Source organism: Corvus hawaiiensis, chromosome 28 (assembly GCF_020740725.1).
Source record: "Corvus hawaiiensis isolate bCorHaw1 chromosome 28, bCorHaw1.pri.cur, whole genome shotgun sequence".
Taxonomy (NCBI): domain Eukaryota; kingdom Metazoa; phylum Chordata; class Aves; order Passeriformes; family Corvidae; genus Corvus; species Corvus hawaiiensis.
In genome coordinates, this window is record NC_063240.1 from 7,686,248 (window position 1) to 7,693,126 (window position 6,879).

The window sequence follows — 6,879 nt, forward strand, 5'->3', positions numbered from 1 at the left end:
AGACCCGGCTCGCCGCCCTCATGAGCCCTCCTGAAGCGTTACGGCACTCTGCGACGAACCCTTTACTTTTGCCTTTCAAAGGTGACGTCTGGGTAACCTTTGGCAGTGGCCGAGGAGTTGTGGTGAGTCGGGGAGGGAGGGAGGAGGAGCGAGGGTCCTCTCAAGTTTCAGCGATGCCGCATCACCTCGTTTCCTCTTAACCCAGGTATGCCCTGTGATGACGGCGTCGGCCTCTGACCGTAACCAAAGCGTGCGGCCCAAGGACCATGGCCTTCTTAGGAGACGGCGAGTAGCGGAGTTGTCGGGTTTTGGCTGATGTGCCACTAAGTTCATGCCTTGATGTTTGATTTTCTTTATTGTAGCCGACGAAGAGGCAGCAGGAACTTCCCAGACAGAGAGGTGGCCTTATTTTGCACCCGAGGCAGATTCCCATCCCGGATGTCCGAGAGATAAGTTGAGGGTTACGACCCACAGAAGGGATGAAAGCTGGGTGCTGGGTCAGGACTTGCCGGGGGGGATTTTTGAGTCACCTTTGGAGACAGGGATGTCCAAGAAGGGGCCCCTTAGCCCACCTAAAGGACAAGTCTCACTTTTGATCACAATGCTGAGGCGGGCAGAGCAGTCCCGGTGTGTGTCGTGTCACTTGTCTATTGTATGTTCTGTGTCTTTTGGGCATCTCATGTCTTAGGTCTTTTTCCTTAACCCTTCGAGGGGCCAGCTTATCGGAAAGGCTGGGCATCATCCTTAGCGTCTTCGGCTGGGTGCTGATACCGTCAGACCTTTGACTGACGAGCACCAATGCACATCGGAATCACATCTCCCTTTAGAAGCATTGAGTCAGAGGTCTTTTATGGTCTTGTTCTGAGCTATATTCACAGCTGTGCACCGCAGTGATCCATTACAGAGGATTAGGACTTGTCAGAATGCAAGGAGCGGTAGAGGATTCTGACCGTACGATTCTCGGGCATCCGTCTTTGCGGTTCTCAGAATAAGCCCTTCTGTTAGCATCTTCTTCGAGCCTTGTTGGTCTTGCTGCGATCATCTCGCTCCGCATTCTCTCGGTCCTTGCGGTCATTCCTCTTGCTGGAGTTTTCTCTCTTCATTGCATCTCCTTGTTTGTCATTTCCTGTGTCACAGGTGCCTGCATGGGTTTGGCCTGGAGCTGCTCTGCCCTGCCGTGTAGTCTGGTGTATGGGTGTAGTAGGACAAGTCCCAAGGCCTTGAAATCTGTAATGTAGGGTGTAGTTTGGCCTCTAGCCGGTATTCCTAGATTGACACAGGATGCCTGGAGCTGTTAAGTTCTCATGCAGGACTCTGACTTTTGTCATCGCTTTCTTTCAGATGCAGACGGATGAAATCTGTGGCAGGGCACCCCAGACTGGGTGAGGGGGTTCCCGCAGGAAGGTCAGTCACTGTTTGTGTTTGTGGGGCAACTGTAAATGGTGGCTATGTTACAGCATTGTTCTTTGTCTTTGCTTTCAGGAGGTAAAGCCAGATAGCAGCAGTCAAGGTCGATGGAGCGAGGTAAGCAGTGACAGAATGAGTTGTTATTGCTTGGTTATCAATTTCCGGTGCAGTTCTAAGCATCCATTGTCATTTGTGTGTTTTAAGCGGTCCGCTTGTATTACGCCGAAACCCCTCGCCGACCGGCCGACGGACCTGCTTCGCCACTGTCGTGAGCGCTCTGGAAGTATTACGGGACTCTGCAATGAAGCCTTTACATTTTCTGTTCGGAGGTACCTTCCGGTACATCCATGGCCGAGGAGTTGTGATGAGTCGGGGAGGGAGGGAGGAGGAGGGAGGGTCCGCTTAAGTTTCAGCAATGCCACAACACCTTGTCTCCTCTTAACCCAGGCATACCCCGTGACAACGGCGTCGGCCTCGGAGCGTGGCTGAAGCATGCGGTCCGAGGACCCCGGCCTTCTTAGGAGATGGTGAGTAGTGGAATTGTCGGGGCTTTGGCCGACGTGCCACTAAGTTCCTGTAGTGATCTTTGGTTTTCTTTATTGTGGCTGACTAGGAGACGACAGCCCGGTGACGACAGGAGCTTCCCAGAGGGTGAGCCGGCCTTCTGTTGTGCCTGAGGAGGATTCCCATCTCCAGATGTCTGAGAGATAAGCTGAGGGCTACAATCCACTGAGGGAATGAATGTGAGGTGTTGGGGCAGGGCTTGCCGGGAGGGATTTTTGAGTCAGCTTTGGAGGTGGGGATGTCCAGGAAGTGGCCCCTTAGGCCACATAAAGGGCAAGTCTGACTTTTGATCACAATGCCAAGGTGTGCAGAGCAGAGCAGTCCTGGTGTGTGTCACTTTTCTATTGTATGTTCTGTGTCTTTTGGGCATCTTCTGTTGCAGGTCCTTTGCCTTAGCCCTTTGAGATTCTTGTTGGAAACGCTGGGTGTTATTCTTAGCATCTCTGCTCTCGGTGCTCCTCGGCCCGGTGCCGATACCATCGATCCTTTGACTCGAGAGCTTGGAGGCGCATCAGAATCGCATCTCTCTTTAGAAGCGTCGAGTCGGATGTCTTTTATGGTCTTGTTCTGAGCTGTATTCACAGCTGTATGCCGCAACGATCCATTATAGCGGATTAGGACTTGTCAGAATGTGAAGAGCGGTAGAGCATTCTGACCGTACGATTCTCGGGCATCCGTCTTTGTGGTTCTCAGAATAAGTCCCTCTTCTGCCAGGGTTCTTCGAGCCTCGTCGGCTCACCGTTGGTCTTGCCTAGGTCATCTTGTTCCTCGTTCTCTCGGCCCTTGCGATCGTTCTTCTCGCCGAGGGTTTTCTCTCTTCATCCCATCCCCTCCTTTGTCCTTTCCTGTGTCACAGGTGTTTGCATGAATTTGGCCCAGAGCTGCTCTGCCCTGCTGCATAGTCTGGCATATGGGTGTAATAGGACAAGGCCTGGGGACTTGTAATTTGTGATGTAGGCTGTAGTTTGGCCTCTAGATGGTATTCCTAGATTGACACAAGATGGCTGGAGCTGTTAAGTTCTCATGCAGCTCTTTGACTTTTGTCATCGCTTTCTTTCAGATGTGGAGGGATTAAATCCGTGGCAGAGCGCCCTGGACCGGGTGGGGGGGTTCTGGCAGGAAGGTCAGTCACCATTTGTGTTTGTGGGGCAAGTGCAAATGGTGGTTGTGTTCCAGCATTGTTCTTTGTCTTTATTTTTAGGAGGTCAAGCCAGATCTCAGCTGTCAAGGTGAAGTGAGCGAGGTAAGTGGTGACTGGTGGCCTGAACTAGTTTTTCTTGCTCAGTTATCAATTTCGGGTGCAGCTCTAAGCATCTGTTATTTTTTGTGCATTTTAGGTGGTCCACCGGCAAGATGTCCTGGTCTGGGATGCTGGCAGCCAGGTGGGTGCAAGCTTAAGGTATAGGTGCAGTGTACTTTAATTGGAGGGGGGAGGTTGTGATTTCAGAGTCTTTCAGGATGTTTTTTGCTTTGTTTCTTTGCAGGTGCTGCTGCTGCCTTGGACATGCCAAGAAATGGAGACAATCAGGTGAGTTGGCCTTTAAGCGGGGCAAGTAATAGGTGAGCGGTATGTGGCGGTGTGCTGAGCATGTACCTTTTTGCTTTGCAGGTATTTTCCTGGCCGCCTCTGGAATCGGATGAAGATTTGAGGTGAGCTGGGGTATTGGTGTGGAGGACCCCTGGGGATTAATATTCTCGAGGGCCACAGTGACGTTTTCTGTTTTGTTGTCTTAGGTGCCGTGAGCAGCCGAGGAGCCGAAGTTTGGAAGCGGCAGGTAAGCGATGAGCCTCGGCCCTTAGGAGGGAGGGAGGCCTTGCAGAAGGGGTCACTTTTGGGACGTCTCCTCGTGGTCTGAATTTTTTTTCTGAATTTTTGCAGCCACCGAAACAGACCCTGGGGACTGTATCAACATCCACGGCGCCTGTGTGTTCATTTCCATTGAGGATGGATTTTGTCGGCTCGTCTTCCAAAAGCTAAGTGTTGGGACCAGTGGTGGAGACAAGAGAAAACCCTTTGGAATTGCAGGAGGCAATTTGAAGTTAGCTTAGAGGAGAGGGCCGTAGCGGGATAGGCCCCTTGGAAGTAAAGGGAGAGGGTTTCTCCTCAGCATCGCCCGACCTTTTGCCGGGCAGGACGGTTCCGACCCGTCTCCGTGTTCTCACGAGCTTCACGTCATCGGCCTTCTCCGAGTCTCGATGTCATCGCGGATCTTTTCGCCCGAAGAGCTCGCCTTTGGGTCCGGAGCGATCGCCCCGGTCCCCTAGCCATTGTTGCCTTCTTCTCTAGGCCTACTGAGCTTCTTGAGCATCCTCTTAACAGCTCTGGTACTAACTTCTTGTAAGGACTTATGTTTTGCCATCATGTGCTATTGCCATAGAGCTTTCTTTCCTTCGGCATCATCGGCCTCTGGCTCATCTTGCTGTAGGAATCTTGGGTCCATCAGATGAAACTGCTGGGCAGTTTCAACTTGTGTCTATGTTCTGTAGGTTGTGTCTTTGTTATGTAGTGTCCGTTGTCCTCTGTGTCACAGGGCTTTGTTGCATGTCAGTGATTTTTTTTTTTTTGCATTGTTCTTGGCTGTATTGGCTGTACTCTACTTGCCTACTTGCCCAGATGGGGCTTATTCTGGCATCTTTACCTTCTTACTTCTTGGGACTGGAGGAAGTACGCAAGATGTTCTCATCCATCTTCCTTCTCAGTTTTGGTACTGGCTTCTTTTCACATGCCATTCCCTTGGACTTCTATAGGGAGTGTATCGGACCCTCCCTCTGTGACTGCAGTATTTCAGTAGGTTCCATCGCCTCTAAGTGTATTGCACTCGAGAATTCATCTTCCAGAGACTCATCTCGAGCCCTCGTGTCATCTTTCCTTAATTTGGGGTGCTGCCCGTCTGTGTGCCACTTAGGGTTGGAGCCGCCCTGCCCTGGCACGTAGAGTCGCAGTTAGGTAGAACAGTCATAAAACTTAAGGGTTCATCTATTTTCTATGGGGTGTTGGGCAGAAAATTTATGGGCCTGGTGTGGGGATAACTCCTAGCCATGGGCCACTCTCTGACCGCTTCAAATTTTCTTGCAGGTTCCGAGGCAGCTTTGGATCTCCACGGTCACTGATGCTACCGATTTTTCCCGGAATCTATGGTTCGACGTCGAGGAGCGGCAGCTGGGGAAGATGTGCCAAAGTATCTCCATCAGTGGAGTGTTTTGATGAATGGCTGCAGTCGGGGTGTAAGCTGAAGAGCGTGTGACTGTCTGTAGCTGTGTGTGAGAGGTTGTGTCTGCCTATGTGGTTGTGTCTGCCTGTGAGAGTGTGTGTGTGGAATGGTTCTAACCTTGTGTGTTTGGTTTTTGCCTTTTTGAGGTTTTTCAACACATTTTTAAATTTAGAATAAAAAAAACCCAGCTGGGGTTGTTTCACACCCCCCTTCCCCCCCAGCTCAGTGGTTTTTTTTCCTTGGTCCCGGCCGGTCTGCGAGGCGACGTTCATCGCCAAGGTTTGGGTGTGGACCGTGCCGGGGCCGGGGTTTTGTCAGGCAGGACGATTTGGAGGCTCCCGGGAACCCTGTTCCTGAGGGGCCTGGGTGGGGAGAGTGGTTGAGATGATGGTGGGATTGCGTGGAAGCTGAAAGAGATATGTGTGTGTGTGTGGAATGGTTCTAACCTTGTGTGTTTGGTTTTTGCCTTTCAGGTTTTTCAACACACTTTTAAACTTAGAATAAAAAAATCCCAGCTGGGTTTTATTTTTTTTCCCCCCGGCTGGGTTTTTTTTCCTTGGTCCCGGCCGGTCTGCGAGGCGACGTTCATCGCCAAGGTTTGGGTGCGGACCGTGCCGGGGCCGGGGTTTTGTCAGGCAGGACGATTTGGAGGCTCCTGGGAACCCTGTTCCTGAGGGGCCTGGGTGGGGAGAGTGATTGAGATGAGAGTGATGGTGGGGTTCTGCAGAACCTGAAAGAGGTGTGTGTGGTGGATGACTGTTATGTTCTCCCTGTGGTGCTGTTGTTTTGGGTTTCCACTAACAATAAAACAAAATGTAGCAAGTTTTCCAGAAATAGAAAAATTGTTCTATTGTATTGATATGTATTTGGCTTGTGTTGCTCCGTATTGGTCTGTATTTGTGTTTGCTGCTGCATTTCCATGTATTGCTCTGTATGCAAATTGGACTTTTACCAGTGTGTATATGGATTGTATTTGTACTTTATTTGTATACATTGTTGTTTCTGTATATTGTGCTAGAGTGTAAATACAAAAATCCATTCAATAAAGTTGAATAAACCCTAAAACCCTAATAAAGATACCCAGCTTCCCCTCCCCCCCTCCCCCCAGCTCCTGTCTTTCTTTGGTGTGGTTTAGTCATTTTTTCACTGTATTTCTTGCTTTGCTTTACTTTTTAGTCTATTCCTCACTTTACTTTTCCCTGTCTATCGTTACTTCTGTGTCTTTCTTTTTCTCACTGTTTCTACCTGTCTCTCAGTTTCTCTTCTCACTCTCTCCAATTATGTTTCTCTCTAGGTTTATTTTCCTATTTCTCTTTAACTATTTCCTTGTTTGTCTTTGACTCCATTTCTTTGCTTTTCTCTTTCTCCTTATTGCTTTGTCTCTCTCTTTTTAACTCTGTTTCTGTCCTTCTCTATTTTTCTCTTTAACTCTGTTTCTTTGTTCCTCTGTTTGTCTTTATTCCTGTGCTTCTCTACTTTTCTCTTTCCTCTTCTCTCTAACTTTACTTTCTCACTCTTTAGCTTTGCTTTTCTCTTTCCCTCTAACCCTAACTTCTCAACTTTACTTTCCTCTTTAACTTTATTTCTAACTCTTATGTTAGAAATAAACTTTATTTTTATTTATAGCTTAAATTTTTAAAAAGCAGCAGTAGAACTTTTAATGCTCCCTGGGAGTAAAAAAAAAAAAAAAAAAAAG

General features: G+C 49.1%; 2 long non-coding RNA genes across 2 annotated transcripts; both read left to right on the top strand.

Annotated features, from left to right (window-relative positions):
* The first annotated feature begins 3,039 nt into the window (after positions 1 to 3,039).
* Positions 3,040 to 3,467, top strand: LOC125318017. The gene is made up of 3 exons (XR_007200247.1): positions 3,040 to 3,214; positions 3,309 to 3,353; positions 3,429 to 3,467. It is a non-coding gene; the product is annotated as an uncharacterized LOC125318017 (long non-coding RNA).
* Positions 3,468 to 3,590: 123 nt separating this feature from the next.
* On the top strand, positions 3,591 to 5,294 carry LOC125318016. The gene is made up of 3 exons (XR_007200246.1): positions 3,591 to 3,621; positions 3,706 to 3,746; positions 3,851 to 5,294. It is a non-coding gene; the product is annotated as an uncharacterized LOC125318016 (long non-coding RNA).
* Positions 5,295 to 6,879: the final 1,585 nt, after the last annotated feature.